This window comes from Physeter macrocephalus, chromosome 5 (genome assembly GCF_002837175.3).
Source record: "Physeter macrocephalus isolate SW-GA chromosome 5, ASM283717v5, whole genome shotgun sequence".
NCBI classification, from domain to species: domain Eukaryota; kingdom Metazoa; phylum Chordata; class Mammalia; order Artiodactyla; family Physeteridae; genus Physeter; species Physeter macrocephalus.
The window spans coordinates 22,028,020-22,042,926 of record NC_041218.1 but is presented as its reverse complement, the minus strand read 5'-3'; the positions used below and the strand labels follow the sequence as shown (position 1 = coordinate 22,042,926).

The following is a 14,907-nucleotide window of genomic DNA, read 5'->3' as shown; positions in this document are numbered from 1 at the left end:
GGAGATCACCTCTGTGCTCTGTGACCACCGAGAGGGGTGGGATAGGGAGGGTGGGAGGGAGGGTGATGCAAGAGGGAAGAGATATGGGAACACATGTATATGTATAACTGATTCACTTTGTTGTAAAGGAGAAACTAACACACTATTGTAAAACAGTTATACTCAAATAAAGATGTAAAGAATAATAATAATAATAATTTTAAAAACTTAAAAAATAAAATAAAATGCATGTCAGACAAAAGGCAAAAAGTAGGGACAATTTTAAAGAAGAACAAGGAGAAGGGAGGCTTTACCCTACCAGACAATAAGATACAATAAAGAAATCAAGATAGCATAAAGAAAGTGTAGAACTGAAGAAAAAAAATCCAGTAAAACAAAAAATATAGATGGAAACTTGACGTGGCAAGATGGCACTGCACGTCAGTAGAGAAAAGATGCACCGCTGATATATGCTGCTATGAAAACTGGCTGTCCACGGGAAAATAAAATGAGGTAACTACACCTCACAATATACACACAACTCCATTTTAGATGGATTGCAGGTGAACCTGTGAAAAGCAAAACTTTAAAACTTTTAGTAGAAAACAGAGGAGAATATTTTTACATGACCTCAGCCTAAGGAAGAATTTTTCAAATAAGACACAAAGAAACAATGCAAAAAGGACTGATTAAATTTGACTGCATAAAAGGAAACTCCTATTCAACAAAAAACATTATTTGAAAAGTGAATGATCAAGCCCAAAACCAGGAGAAGATAACTGTACACATACAGACAGCAAAGAAGGGCTACGAAAAATATATAAAGATTGTTTAAATTAATAAGAAAAGGAAACCAATAGGAAAACGGGGCACATGACTGGCATACACACTTCACTGAAGACACTCAAGTAGCTACATTCTCAGTCTCACTAGTAATCAACAATATTTTTATTAAAACCACAGTGAGATACCACTTTACACCCATCAAATGACAAAATTAAAATCTGACAATGCCAAGTGTTTGTGAGGATACGGAGCAAGGTACAAGCACTGTAGAGAGCAGTTTCATTACAGGTACTCAGTTTAAAGTGGTGCACATTCTAAGACCCAGGAATTTTCTGCTCATATACCCCAGATGAACTAAGTACATGCACTAAGGAGATACAAAAAAATGCTTACAGCCACATTTTTCAATAGTGAAAAAATTGCATAACTTAAAATGTCTGTCGACAGGAAAATGTATTTTAAAAAGGTGACGTATTTATAAAACAGAGTACTGTAAAAACAAATTAAATGAGTGACTACAGCTATAGATATTAGCATGAGTAAATCTCAGAAACATAATATTGGGCCAAAAAGGCAAGCTCTGATGATGCACATAATATGTACTAAGTGATGCTGAGATGTGCTGCTTAGGTCTCCCTTTATCGATGAAGGGCTTATTCCCCCAGCTACTGGGAGTGCTGCAGGCTGACAGCCCTCAGCTGAAAAGAGTCACCTTGTCAAAGTCAGGTCCCCTCTCCAGGGGCAGCCTGCGCCCGGTAACTGGTCACGGTGAGGCTACGAATGCTTGGCTCCTCGCCCCAACTTAGGACAATTCTGAAGGGCTGTCCCACCTCCAGTGCTCCCTCTGGCACCGGCTAAGGCCTTTCTTGTGACTGCACTGCAGCCTGATTTCTCTCTCTCTGCCCAGTCCCACGTGCTTCTCTCTCACAGGTGTTAATCCTAAAATCTCCTTAATAAACCTCCTGCCTGTTAATCTCCTTCTCAGAGTCTGCTTTCCTTGGAACTCTCCTTTCAACAGATACAATTTCTATCTTGTTTGAAAACATGTACCACACAAATTTAAGAAGACTGAAATCATACCAAGTATTTGTTCTGACCACAATGGAACAAAACTAGAAATCAACAGCAGAAGAAAAACTGGAAAACCCACAAGCATGTGGAAATTAACACAGTCTTGAACAACCAAGGGGTCGCAGAAGAGATCAAAGGGGAACTTAGAAGTATCTTGAGACAAACAAAAAGGAAAACACAATGTACTGAAATTTATGGGATATAATAAAATCAATACTAAGAGGGAAGTTTATAGTGGTAAACACCTACATTAGAAAAGAAGAAAGATCCCATATAAACAAGCTAAACTTATACCTCAGGGAACTAGAAAAACAAGAACAAACTAAGCCCAAAGTTGGCAGAAGGAAGGAAATAATAAAGATTAGAGCAGAAATAAACAAAATAGAGAGTGGAAAAACAAAAGGAAAAAATTAACAAAAGAGTTGGCTTTTTGAAAAAAATCAGCAAAACTGACAACATTTAGCTAGACTAAGAAAAAAAGAAAACTCAAATAAATAAAATCAGAAATGAAAGAGGAAACATAATAACTGATACCACAGAAACAAAAAGGATTAAGAGACCGCAGTGAATAATTATATATCAACAAGCTGGATAACACAGAAGAAACACAAAAATTCCTAGAAACCTACAACCCACCAAGACCAAATCATGAAGAAGACCAAATCTGAATAGTGTTAAGGAGGCTGAATCAGTAGTCAAAAACTTCCCAACAAAGAAAAGTGCAGGACCAATGGTCACTGGTGAATTCTATCAAATAGTTAAAGAAGTATTAAAGCTAATTCTTCTCAAACTGGTACTGGCATAAAGACAGACACGTTGACCAATGGAATAGAAGAAAGAACCCAGAAATAAATCCACGCATATAGGTCAGCAGATCTTCAATAAGGGTGCTAAGAATACACAAAAGGGAAAAGACAATCTCTTCAATAAATGATGTTGGGAAAACTGGAAATCCACATGCAAAAGAATGAAATTGGACCCTTATCTTATGCTATATACAAAAGTCGACTCAAAATGGATTAGACTTAAACATTAAGACCCAAAACTGTAAAACTCCTAGGAGAAAACATAGGGGAAAAGCTTCATGACACTGGTCTTGCAACGAAACCAAAAATAGACAAATATCTGTACATTAAACTAAAAAGCTTTTGCACAGCGAACAATCTAACAGAGTGAAAAGGAGTATCTACAGTATGAGGGAAAATATTTACAGACCACATATCTGATAAAGGGTTAATATCCATGATATTTAAGGACTGCCACAACTCAATAGCATAAATAAATAGATACACAAATAGATAAATAAGTTAAATGATTAAAAATGTGCAAAGGACTTGAATAGGCTTTTCCCCAAAGAAGACATACACATGGCTAACAGGTATATGAAAAGATGCTCAACATCACTAATCTTCAGGGAAATGCAAATGCACAATGAGATGTCACCTTAACACCTGTCAGAATAGCTATTATTAAACACACACACACACACACACACACACACACACACACACACACACAAAAAGCAAGTGTTGGTAAGGTTGTGAAGAAACTGGAACCCTCGTGCACTGTTGCTGGGAATGTAAAATGGTGCAGCTGGTATGGAAAACAGTATGGAGGTTCCTTAAAATATTAAAAATAGAACTACCATATGATCCAGCAATTCCACATCTGCATATTTATCCAAAACAACTGAAATCAGGATCTCAAAGAGATATTTGCACTCCCATATTTACTACAGCTAACAGGTGGAAACAACCTAAATGTCCATTGATGGATGAAGGGATAAAGAAAATGTGGAATAAAATATTAATCAACCCTAAAAAAGAAAGAAATCCTGTCATATGGGACAACATGGATGGACCTTGAGGACATTATGCTAAGTGAAATAAGCCAGTCACAGAAAGACAAATACTGCATGATTTCCATTTGTATGCGGTACCTAAGGTATGCAAACTCATAGAAGTTCAAAGTAGGATGATGGTTGTCAGGGGAAATGGGAGTTGCTGTTTTAGTGTGTATAGTTTCAGTTGTGCAAGATGAAAAAGTTCTAGAGCTCTGCTGGACAACACAGTAGCTACAGTTAATAATGTACTGAACACTTAAGAAATTTGTTAAGAGTGTAAAAAAAAAAAAACAGGTACCACAATTCTATCTACGTTTAGGAATACATCCATATGTAATAGAAGCGTAAAAACATTCAAGAGAATGATAAACACCAAATTCAGGGTAGTTACCTCTGTAAGGTAGAAAAGGAGACAGGCTTAGGAAGAACACACATAGTGTTTTACTAATTACATAACATTTTAATTATATACTATTCCTTATGCTTTCTTTATATGCTTGAAATATTCCATAATTTTTAAAAGTAACTTTAAAGGAACAGCTTGCCCCTCTATCAGCTATTCCCTACCTTCTTTTTACCAAAATAAAGAAGACAGATGACATTCATGTGGACAAGAGTTTATCATGGGGTGTGCCCACATTTTGAAACAAGATCACATTTCACAGTGAAAGCAAAGAAAACAGAGCTACAGAGTTCTTTTTTCTTTTATATTCTTTCTCTTTAAAATGTTACAATCTCAAAGTATTTAACATGTTATTAACTCCTTAGAGTGTACCAGGAAGATCCTTTGAAATTGGCTGCCACATAGATAAAGTGCATCATTTTCTACAGTATTTCCACTTCTCTTTCTCCTGCTCAAGAAACTATCAGATTCAAATGAGCGAGAAATTATAAGGGGCTAACTTTGCTTTTGTCACATTTCAAACACAGCAGCGTGATAATTTGAACCTGGGCAGTCTGACTCTGAACTTGGATAGTGTTTATTACCAGGAACAAACCCCAGAGAAAACTTCTAAAAGTAGGATTCAGAGTAAAAGGAAATGCCTGTGGATCATTCTTTCTAAATTCAGAACATTTTCCAATACAAAAAGTGTTAAAAGTATAATTACAGTTATGTAAAACACAACATGCTCATGATTTTTGTATTTATAATAAAAAATACTAGCAAAATAAAGGGATTACCTGGATAATTTAAATCAAAGAACACATCCACATGAAACAGTCACATAGCTGAGATGAAATGATTTCCCTAAATTTACCAGAATAATTCCACAACTGCCAGTGTCACTGTACTCATATAGCTCTGATCTTGTCAATTGTAAAGGTTTCACTGTATATTAAAATTAGTTCCACGTCCCTAGGGTTGGTTCACAGAACAATGTTCTTTCTGTCCCCCACCCAACTTTCTGAGCTATGTACAACAGCAAAACATCAAAGAACTCAGAAACTCAAACAAAGGGAAAAAAGTGCATGGAGGGAGGCAGGATGAAAACATTCAAATTTTCCAATTTGGGGCAAACAGATTTTGTACATATCCAAGGCACTGAGAACAAACAATCCAACTTATCTTTAACCAACATTAATCACTCAAGACCACTACTAAGAAACTAAACTTTGGGTTCTATATTTGTTTGATATAACCGATTTATAAACACATTTGCAAAGAAGGAGGAAAACAAAATAAATTAAATAAAACTTCTCAGATACAGGCAAAAAAAGAAAAAAGGGTTGTTGACTGGCAATGGAAATCTGTAATGATCTATGTCGTGAAAGTTTTCACATCTTAAAGGGATCTTATTCACAATCCTTCCCTTTACATCACGTTATGTTTCGAGTACCTCTTTCCCTTGACACTGTCAAAAAAATCTTTTTCTTTCACATTTTCCCAGCAATCTACTTGTCCCTAACTTTGCAGCCACATCTTGCAAAGGAACTCAGGCCTCAGCTCTGGTTAGCAACAACAAAGGCACGCCCTCTTGTGGCACAAAAGAAAACTGCCTGCTTACCTTGGCACTCATGCCCAAGAAGTTATTTCTGAGTTTCACAGCACTGGAGCGTGTACCTCATTGCCTGTGTTTTTATAGACAAGGAAACAGCCTAACTGAGGTCAAGCAACTTACTTCCTCAAGGTACCTCAACCAAGAGTACATTTAAAGCAGGATCTGACCACATATTATTAAAAGATAAGTTGGAAGCAGTAAGTAAAACCTAATTTTAACTTCTGTTTTATGTAGTTTCAAAGCAACCGTTTACATAGTATCTTTGGCTTAATGTAATATATTCATGATCATTAAAAAAGACAGGAAAGTGCAGAGTGGGCAAAAATTTTCAGAAGGAAAAGGAGTTATTTTCCAAATTATTTTTCAATATTCTCAAAAAGTATAGAGTATTATTTTGTGTATCATGGATCTATTTGTTACCAGTGTACTTCTTTCAAAAGGACAAGGTAGGGGCTTCCCTGGTGGCGCAGTGGTTGCGCGTCCGCCTGCCGATGCAGGGGAACCGGGTTCGCGCCCCGGTCTGGGAGGATCCCACATGCTGCGCGTCCGGAGCCTGTGCTCCGCAACGGAAGAGGCCACGGCAGAGGGAGGCCCGCATACCACAAAAAAAAAAAAAAAAAAAGGAGAAGGTAGAAATGATTAGAATTTCCAAAATAATAATTTGTCATCCTCACTTACATGCTAATGTCAATGGATATGAATAAGAATTTATGCTTTGTGTTTAGGCATATCAAAAATTTTTAAACCCGCTGATTTCCAAATACTTTTAATCCTATTAATTCTTGATAAAGATTAATAATAAAAGTACCTCCTTTACAGGCATATTTTAGAAGTTAAATGAGCTAATACATATAAAGGATGGAGCAGTCTTCTCTAAAATTTACCCTTTTAATCTTCTTTGTACCAAAGAAGTATAAAGAATGTACTTTATATATGAGAAAAATGTGGAGACAAGAGGTCAAGTAGATAAAAGTAATAAAAAGGAATTACTAAATTCTTAAACCTGATAGGTTTTCATGTCTAAGAATTACTCCACTCTGTAATTGCCCTGAAGTTTTCAACAGTGATTTTACCTGTAAACGTGAGATCCACTACAGTCCGGGATAATGAACAAACACAGATACCCCCAAGACCACATCAGTTTTCACTTTCCTCCCTAATGCCCCATGTGTGTTCCCCCAGTGGATGATGGGTCACAGAGGGGCATCTTTAAAGTTCAATCAGGTGTATGCAAATAGCTGCACTCCTCTGATAAATCCTCTAGAGTGAGTTATTGGTTTAAGCAACAATCAAAACAAATAAACCTCCTGGGTGTCTTGTATTCTCACCTGGTGTGAATGGTATCACCACTTGTTGAGATGGCCAAGGGCAAAGTTGAACTAATCCTTGTCTTTTTCTCCTACATTCTTCAAATTCTGCCAGTCACAAAGTCACGTCACTCAGACTCATTGCATCTCTTGACCCTATTCTCTCTTCTTTAAACCCAATGCCACAGCTTTAAGGTCCTCGCAACTCCCCCCCACACACACACCCGACAACCTGGCTAACAGCCAAGTCCTGTTCATCCTCCAAATCTCAGCTTTCTACATTCCCTGCTCCAAAGCTTCCCCAACCTCTCTCTGACTGCCCCTCCTTCCAAGGAGGCAGGTTACATATCATCAGGCCCCCACCCTCAATTCCATGCTTCTTTTATCCTTGCAGGTATGCCTTATCTTTGGTGTGCTTGACAAAGATGAGTGTTCCATAAATCTTTGTCGAATAAAGGATTTGTTTTGGAGGGGGGGAGGGAAAAAAAGAAAAAGAAAAATTTGGTTAAATAACTGGTACTTTATTTGGGAAAATGGCTGAATGAATTTCAGGTAAAGAATTGGGTTGTTTCCAGAATAAATTTTTTCTATTTGAATAGACTTAGGCAGAATCACAGGCAAGATGTTCTAGAGTTATTAATTTTTTCATTAAAATTAGGTCATTTTCTGATTTTATCTAAGGAAGTAAAATTCAGTCTCCCCAGAGATCTTGATTCGTACTCTGGTGCAGAACATGGCCAGACCCAGCTGGAAAGTGCTCCAGGGGAGCTCTCTCGGTTGCACTCTACCTCCCATTCCCAAGGACCTTATGTCCAGATTACTTGCTGTCTCCACATATATGGAGTTGGGGACAGGTGGGTGGGCACCTAGAAGGGTGTGCTTCTCTGCATCTAAAAATGCAAAGGTGTTAAGCTGTCATCAGTTTCCTTCGTGAAGAACTGAGAGGTGGAGGATAACCTACACGTTTGAACTACTGTGCACGAATAGAGTATCAATCTAAGAAACTACCATTTCTTCTGGCCGGGGTGGTGTTAATGGTTGTTAAACATAAAGCCAATCATTCTAAATCAATGTTCACGTGCAAGGGAAATGCAGCTGTTACTGGTCACTAAATTCTGGGAAAGACAACTAATAATGATTTCTATTTCACAATTAGAATTCAAAGAACATCTGACATAGAAATTAATTCAATAGGTCTCACCAAAGTATTCCAAAGCAATAGAGTACAATGAAATCAGCAATACTGTCCCATTTCTTGAACGGTCCTCTTAAAGAGGATTTAAAATTTTGAGTGGCCACCCATTTTTAATGGCTTTATTGAGGTATAATTTATATGCCACGAAAGTCATCCATTTTAATGGTACAATCAGAAGAGTTTCAGTAAGTTTATACATAAACAGCTGCACGACTGTCAATAAGAATACTTCCATCATCCCAACAGCTCCCTCCTACCTGTTTACAGCCAAACTCTGCTTCCACCTCTGGCCCCAGGCAACCACTGATCTAATCTATGATTTTGCCTTTTCTTAAAATTTCATATAAACAGCATTATACAACATACAGTCCTTTGTTTCTGGCTTCTTTCAACCGGCATAATGTTTTTGAGGTTCATCCATGTTGTACCATGCAGCATGAATTAGGAGTTCATTCTTTTTCGTGACTGAATAATATTCCATTGTGTGGATATCACACATTTTGTTTATCCATTCACCAGCTGATAGATTTGGATTGTTTCCAGTTTTTGTCTACTGTGAATAAGCTGCTATGAACATATGTGCTTGGTTTTTGAATGGACATAATTTTTTTTACAACCTTATTGAGGTATAATTGATATACAATAAACTGCACATATTTAAGTATACAATTTGATGAATTCTGATGTATGTATACACCCATGAAGCTACTATGCATAATCAAGATAATGAATATATACATCTCCCCAGTGTTTCATTGTGCCCCTTCCTTTGGAATCCTTCTCTCCCTCCTCTCCTAAGCCATCCTCAGGCAACCATGGATCTGCTCTCTGTCACTATAGATTAGTTTGCATTTTCTAGAATTTCAATTAAATGCAGTCAGACAGTATGGAACTTGGGGGGCAGGGGGAATCTGGCTTTTTTTCATACAGCATAATTATTTTGAGATTCATCCATGCCATTGTATATATGAATAGTCCAATCCTTTTCATTCTTGAACAGCATTCCAGTGTATAGATTTACATATTCATCTGCTGATGGATACTTACATTATTTCTAGTTTTTGGCAATCACAAATAAAGCTTCTATGAACACTGTATACAAGTCTTTGTATGGACATATGCTGTAATTTCTCCTGACAATATATTTGTAGGAATGGAATTGCTAGATAATTTGTTAAGTGTATGTTGAACTCTTTAAGAAACTGCCAAACTGCTTTCCAACATACCTGTACCATTTTATATTCCAATCAGCAATGGGTGAGGATTCTGGTTTCTCCACATCCTTGCCAACACACGGATTGTTAGTCTTTTTAATTTTAGCCATTAAAGTGGGTGTGCAGCAATATATCATTATGGCTTTAATTTGCATTTCTCTAATGACTAATGATGTTGAAACTCTTTTCTTGTGTTTATTTGCCATTCATATATCTTTTTTTGTGAAATGACTCTTCAAATCTTTTGTACATATTTAAATCGGATTGCTGTCCTATGACTGAATTTTAAGAGTTCTTTATTTTTTTTCTACATACAAATCCTTTATCAGACATATGTTTTGTAAATATCTTCTCCTAGTATGTGGCTTGGCTTTTCATTTTCTTAAGAATGGTATCTTCTGAAAAGTAAAACTTTAATTCTGATGAAGTCCAATTTATCATTTTTTTTCTACTTCATGCTTTTTATATCCTATTGACTAAATCTTTGTCTAACCCAGGACACAAGACTTTCTGCTATGTTTGCTTCTTTACATGTTGGTCTATGATCCATTTTAAGTTATTTTTGTGTATATTGTAAGGTAAACGTCAAGGTACATTTTATTTCACGTGGAAATCCAATTGTTGCAGCGCTATTTATTGAAAGGACTATGCTGTCCCTATAGGATTACCTTAGTACCTTTGTTGAAAAGCAACTGACCACATATGTATCGATTTCTAGATATTTTGTTCCACTGATCTATATGTTTATCCGTATGCAAATACTACACTGTTCTTATTATTATAGCTTTATGATAAGTTCTGAAAACAGGTAATATAAGTCCTCCAACTTTCTTCTTTTTTTCCCAACTTTCTTCTTTTTTGAAGTTACTTTGACTATTCTAGATCTTCTGCATTTCCATATAGATTTTAGAATCTGTTTGCCAATTTCTATAAATATATTTCTACAAAAATCCTGTCTGAGACTTTGGCAATGACTTTGTTGAACCTCCAGATCAATTTGGAGAAAACTGCCACATCACCAATACAGAATCTTCCATTTATTCCCACTTATTTAGGGATACTTTAATTTCTCTCAACAAAATTTTGTAGTTTTCAGTATGTAGGACTTACAGTTCTCTTGTTAAATTTATTCCAAAGTATTTTGGTTTTTTGGATGCTATATGAATGGACTTGTATATTCTTGGCATTTCATATAAATGGAATCATACAATATGTGAACTTCTGTGACTGTCTTCTTTCATTTAGCATGTTTTCAAGGTTCATGCATGTTGTAGTATGCATCAGTACTTCATTCATTTTTACTGGCCAATAGTAGTCCATTACATGGATATACTGCATTTTATTCATCCAGTCATCAGTTGACAGATCTCAGTTTTCTAAGGGTTGATGGATCTTTTAGTAAGTAGCTTGAACTTAAAACTGTAGAATCTGTCTTGCCCCCATGAAGTGTAGCCTCTGATACCTTTGCTTTGTTTTTAAAATTCCTATTTCTGTTTTCTGGCCTGGTTCCCTAGAGGTTTTACCTCTGTGTCTGTATAGACAATAACCAGTGCTCACACAATGTTACCATCCATTACCTTTCATCTTCTCTCCCCATCACTCACTTCCCTCCAATCAATCACCTCGCCTCCTACAATTCAAACAAGCCAGGCACACTCCTGCTATCCCCTCTGCCTAGAACCCTCTTCCCCCAAATATCTATAGGGCTCTTTCACTTTCTTCAAGTCTTTGTTCAAATAACACCTATTCAGTGAGGTCTTCCCTGAACAATCTATTTAGAATTGAACCCCTCCCCTGCATTTTCTCCAAAGCACTTATTGCCTTCAAATAGATTATATATTTTACTTATTTATGTTTTTAGCCTAGTTTCACTAATGGAATGTTAACTCCATGAAGGCACAAAGTTTTGTTTATTTTGTTCACTACTGTAACACCAGTACCTAGAAGACTGTCTGGCACACAGGAGGTACTCAGTAAATATTTGATGAATCAAAGAATCATATTCTTAAAACAATACAGATTTATATTAATTGATCCATACACAGCCCAGAAGGGTCAAGGCTTACAGAATGCTGAGTAATGGATGACTAAGCATGTTGATCATATACAACAGGCCAGTTCTGTCCACTGGAAATATAATGTAAGCCACAAGTAATTTACAATTATCTAGCAGCCACATTAAAAAAAAAAAGTAAAAGAAAACAAGTGAAATTAATTTTAATAATATTTTTGTTTCACTCAATATAGCCAAAATATTATCATTTCAACATGATTCATACAAAAATTATTAATAAAATATTCAGTCTTTTTTTCATTCTAAGTCTTGAAAATGTGGTGTGTATTTTATGCACAGCACATCTCAACTGGGACCAGCCACATTTCAAATGTCAATAGTTACTATTGGCTACTATACTGAACAGCTCAGATACAGACCAAATTTAAATAACCCCATTGTAGTGGGAAGCATCTTGTGTATTTATTAATTGTATTCACCTCAGCATTCCAAAAAAGGCCCTGGTACAGCCTCATAGTTTCCTAGTTTTGTCAAAACAGATTCAATGGATATAACAAGAGAACTAGTAGCTTTCATTCTGAAAAAGTTTATATCAAAATGACTGGCTCAACTCTTTAAACTTCACTCAGAAGTTTTAATTAGAAGGAATGAATACCCTTCTTTCTCAGTCTCTTTAGTTAAGAAACAAAGTCAAAATCCAGAGCAATTTTGTAATCTTATCTATATTAGGAGGAAAAAAATCTTTATTTTCAAATAGAAAGAACTTTTAAAATTTTACTTCCAAGAAACAAACCAGTATTTATTTCAAGTTAGCCAAAATACATTCCGTATTAAAACACAATTTTTATATAGAGTTGCATTTAAAAAATTCATAACAGTTGTCTTACCAATATTTTTGCATTCATAATATAAAAGTGAAATAAAGCACTAAGGAGAGTGCTCTTAAATTTTTAATATATACATTTAGGTCCTCAATATGTTCCTTAAAAGCTAAACTATTACACATGGAAAATGTTTTCATTAACTTTTTTTTTTTATCATCAGGGGATTAATTTCTTCCAGAATCCCATTATTTAAAAATATTCATTTATTGGAATTGTAATAATTGACATCATTATTCAGCAACAAAATTTAAAGAACCCAATTAAAGTACCTGATAATTTAAAACTTTAAAGTTATAAAATTTTCCTTTTTTTTTTAAAGCAGTTAAATCAAAACACACTGCAGCATCTACTTACTCAGATGTTAGAGGGTGTTTTCTATCATCTCCCATAAACTGGCAGGTTTGAGCTTAGATCATCAGCGAGGCAGAGAAACTCCAGATGATAAAATATCCCAACTCTTTTCACACTGAAAAGCATAAATTAAAATGCCAGTGTGAGAAAGAAAACTCGAGTTACAACCAAGATAGAACTCTCAGGAGTGGCTTGTCTAGATAGGGAGTAACTTCTGTTTCTTCTTTTCTTTTCTTTTCTTTTTTTTAAAGTGAGAGCTCACAACAAGTTAATTCATGGCCTTGGAGTTGTGGGTGACCTGATATAGCGATACTTGGTATTACAACTGCCCTTCTGTTTTAAGAAATCTCTTTGGGAGGAAGTCTAAATTAGCACAATAAAATATGCATCCTGTACTATAACTTGATGGCTTTTTTACCAGTCTGACCCTTCAACTGGAGAGATCCTCTATCTCTAATCACATAATTTATCAAAAAACTAAGATACTTTTGAAAGTGAAAAGGGGAACTTATGAAATATTTATTTATTGATCAATAAACTGTTTTTATTATACAGGGTTTTTTTCTAAAAATATATAAAAATAATGTACATCTGCTACATTAAAGCAAAAAATTTAAGGTTTCTTTATATTATATGAACACTTAAAATATCATAAGTAGATTAAGTATTCTTGGTGTATATTCAGTACTTTAATCTATTTTCTTAAAGAGTCTGTCTCTAATATTGTGTCACTGCTATTTTTTCCGGAAAAAAAAGTTTGGAAAAAAAGTTTATTATTTGAAATTTTTCACCAAGTTACTGCAGTCTTTTTTAAAGTTTCATTTTATGTTAAGCAATCTCAAATCACTGACATCTTCATCTGCCTCTTCTGTGTTGATATTATTTTTAACAAGAAAATGATCTCTTCGCAGGTGCTGAGAAACCTGGTAAGCTCAAAGCAAATTCTGCTAAGTAGAAAATATTCTCAATTCTATTTTTTTAAAAGAAAACTGTAAACATCTCAGTCTCACTATTTTACAGATACTCTCTTTTTGCCTAAATTGGAGTTCTTTTTTCCCACTCTTGCTGCCTCCAATCCATTCACCATGACACTGCAGCACAGGTAGTTTTTTCCACCAGTGCAAACTTATCATGTCACTTCCCACCTAAAAACTTTTCAACAGCTTCCCATTGCTATTAGGGTATAATCCCAAATCTTAGAAGGCCTCCAAAGTCCTGCACAACCTGGTCCCTTCCTACCTCTCAGGCCATACTGATGACCTCTCAAATCCTCCAAAGCACCAAGTTCTCCCCTGCTCCAGGTCTTTGCATGCTCTGTTCCCTCTGCTTGGAATGCTTTTCTTTTCAGTCCATCTCTTCTTCTAGGACCATCTTTCCTATCTGAGAGGGCTTCTAATGCCACCCAATCTAAAGTACACCGAGGCATTCTCTCTCTCTCAAAAGTACTCCATACTTTTCCTACGAAGCATTCATTGAAATCTGTATTTATTTATTTGTGTGTTTTTAGGAAGCTTATCTCCACCAGACAGTAAAAACTCCACTAGAGAGTGTATAGATTGTTTGTTTGATTCACCCCTTAATCACTGTTTTTCACCCAGCCCCTGGGTTGATCCTTGGCACCTTGTGAACCTTCAGTAAATATTTGATAAATGAATGAATGAAAGACTAAGAAGAGAAGGTAAAGAGACAAAGGACAATCTAGTTATTTCCATCAACGTGTTACCTATGATCAAAACAACTCATTATCTTAAATCCAACTACATCATCAAGCTCTCCCCCTATACAGGATTATTCTCATCAGCATTTAACAGTCTGTACTTTCTCCCAACCTAAAAGAAAGAGACAGACAGACACACACACATCTTTCTCCTGACCCCACATTCCCATGAATAAATTCCCCATTTCTCTAATGCAATTTCATAGGAATACTCAGAAGAGCTGACTATATCTGCTGTCTCCAATTCTTTCCTCCCATTCTTATTTGAACCCATTCCAACCAGGCTTTTATCCCCCCTGCTTCCCTGAAACTGCTCTTGTTAAGTCACCAATGACTTCCACCTTGAACCACCCAGTAGCCAGGTACTGAAGCAGACACTTTAATGAATTCTCTCATCCATTTAAACAGTTCATCACAGCCACCTTTGAGGCAGGTACCATTTGCTATCCCCAAAGAGAGGATCCTCTCTTTTTTTAAACACTTTCTTGTTTGGTTTCCAGGACAGGACACCACACTGCTGCCTCTCCTCCTCCTTCACTGGCCATT

General features: G+C 35.9%; 1 long non-coding RNA gene across 22 annotated transcripts in view; it reads right to left on the bottom strand.

Moving 5' to 3' along the window:
- Positions 1 to 14,907, bottom strand: part of LOC102991851 (uncharacterized) — a 286,698-nt gene that overhangs the window by 222,865 nt on the left and 48,926 nt on the right. For 21 of the 22 annotated variants that reach the window (XR_008617318.1, XR_008617324.1, XR_003679726.2 and 18 more), the window contains one exon: positions 12,648 to 12,759. This is a non-coding gene — a long non-coding RNA (uncharacterized lncRNA). Of the gene's footprint in view, positions 1 to 7,007; positions 7,429 to 12,647; positions 12,760 to 14,907 lie in introns of all 22 variants that reach the window. The other variant, XR_003679727.2, reaches the window with a different exon arrangement.